The 2,340-nt window shown below is 40.1% G+C and overlaps 1 non-coding gene across 1 annotated transcript; it reads right to left on the bottom strand.

The window, feature by feature from the left end:
- Positions 1-797: 797 nt before the first annotated feature.
- Positions 798-901, bottom strand: LOC112718841 (small nucleolar RNA R71). The gene has a single exon (XR_003161168.1). It is a non-coding gene; the product is annotated as a small nucleolar RNA R71 (small nucleolar RNA).
- Between the last annotated feature and the right edge of the window lie 1,439 nt (positions 902-2,340).

Here is a 2,340-nt window from a genome sequence, read left to right as displayed (position 1 = left end):
TTCTGTTTAATTAATTAGCTTTTAATTTTTTTCCTATTTTTGAATTAAATAAATAAAATAAAATAAAAACAAAATATTTTAATTTCTCTTTTTACTTCTTAATTTTCGAATTCTTTACCCCTTTTATTCGAATTCTTCTTATCTCCTCTCTATCTTCATTCTTCTTTCTTCTTCACATCTCACAGGGAGTTCTCTATCCTTTGACATAGAGCTCTCATTCTTCTTCTTTCTTGTTTTTTTTCTTGTTTATGAGCAGGAACAAAGATAAAGAACCTCTCTTTGATCTTGATCCTGAACTTGAGAGGACCCTAAGGAGGCGTTTACAATAAGTTAAAGCACAATACTCTGGAAGAGACCTCATAGATCTTTTAGAACAAGAAATAGAAAATACAAGCATGGCAGCCGAATAGAACAATGGAGAAGATGCAAGGAAGGTTCTTGGTGACTTCACTATACCCACTTCTAACTTCTATGGAAGAAGTATCTCCAAACCTGCCATTAGAGCAAATAACTTAGAGCTTAAGCCTCAGTTAGTCTCTCTAATGCAACAAAAATGCAAATTTCATGGACTTCCACTGGAAGATTCACATCAATTTTCATCTAAATTCTTGCAAATATGTGATACTGTTAAGACCAATAGAGTGGATCCTGAGGTCTACAGACTTATGCTTTTCCCTTTTGCTGTTAGAGACAAAGCTAGGATGTGGTTGAATTCTCAACATAAGGAAAGCCTAGACTCTTGGGAAAACTTGGTCAATGCTTTCTTGGCCAAGTTCTTTCCACCTCAAAAGATGAGCAAGCTCAGGTTGGAAGTACAAACCTTCAGGCAAAAAGAGGGTGAATCCCTCTATGAAGCTTGGGAAAGATACAAGCAACTGATCAAGAGATGTCCTCCTGACATTCTCTCAGAATGGTCTATCCTAGGTTTAACAACAGATCACCATTCCCATCTTCTCAGTAATAGATGAAGACTTCTAAGCAGAGCTTTTCTGACTTAGCAACCATAGTCTCTGAACTCTCTAAGATTACTCATAGTTTCATAATAGAAACTAGGTCCTCCATTAGAAATCTGGAGGTACAAGTTGGTCAGTTAAGTAAGAGAATCCCTGAGATCCCTTCTAACACTCTTCCTAGTAACACTGAAGCGAATCCAAGAAAAAAGTGCAAGGCCATCATTGTAGAAACTGAGGTCGAATCTGAAGGAGATGATATGGCATTGAACGCCAGTAAGAAAGACCTTACTGGGCGTTCAACGCTCAAAGAAGAACCATCATTGGCGTTGAACGCCAGTAAAAGGATACAAGCTGGGCGTTCAATTTCCAAAGAGACACAAGTCCTGGCGTTGAACGCCACAATAGGAGTAGTTGGTGACCCTAAGCCCTCTGAGAACTTTCCTATTGAAGAGCTAATAGAACCCAAGGTTCATGAGGAGCCCATTGAAGTTTCCTTAAATGCTTGGTTAAAGATCATAGAATCTGAAGAATACTTTTCCTTTGATGAGGAAGAGGAAACTAGGGAAGAACAAGTTGCTCGGTACCTAGGACTTCTCATGAAGCTGAATGCCAAGTTGTTTGGCACAAAGACATTGGAGGAAGAACCTTCAGTGCTCACCAAGGAACTCAATGCCTTGGTTCAGCAGAAGTTACCTCAGAAGAAGCCGGATCCCGGATGCTTCTTAATTCCTTGCACCATGGGCACCACGATCTTTGATAAGGCTCTGTGTGACCTAGGGTCAAGCATAAATCTCATGCCTCTCTCTGTAATGGAGAGGCTGGAAATCTTTAAGGTATAAGCTACAAGAATCTCACTAGAGATGGCAGACAAGTCCATGAAAAATGCTTATGGACTGGTAGAGGATGTCTTGGAGAAGGTTGAAGACCTTTACATCCCTGCTGATTTCATAATTCTAGATACTGGGGAGGAAGAGAAGGAATGCATCATCCTTGGAAGACCTTTCCTAGCTACAGGCAAAGTAGACAAAGGAGAACTAGTCCTGCAATTAGAGGAGGATTATATTATGGTCAAGGTTTATAAACCTCATTCTACCTCAGTTGAAGGAAGCACCATTAACAAATGTGATGTGCTTCAATCACTCCTCTCAGTACAGAGCCCTTAGACACCAATTCTAAGTTTGGTATGAGTCAATCGTCATCAAGCTCTGAGAGGTATGGCACTAAGAAGAAAGTGCCCAAGGGCTAAAGGGATACGAAAATTCTCACTGAAGGCCTCTCACCTGGCCTGAAAGTTGTCTTCACTGACAATTCAGTCATTTTACACACTGTGAACATGAGCCTATCTTTAGAGCATGTGGAGCTCATCCATGAGAGGACAAGAAAGAAG

This window comes from Arachis hypogaea, chromosome 10 (genome assembly GCF_003086295.3).
Source record: "Arachis hypogaea cultivar Tifrunner chromosome 10, arahy.Tifrunner.gnm2.J5K5, whole genome shotgun sequence".
Taxonomy (NCBI): Eukaryota; Viridiplantae; Streptophyta; class Magnoliopsida; order Fabales; family Fabaceae; genus Arachis; species Arachis hypogaea.
The sequence above is the reverse complement of the archived record's forward strand: the minus strand, read 5'-3'. Positions and strand labels throughout refer to the sequence as shown.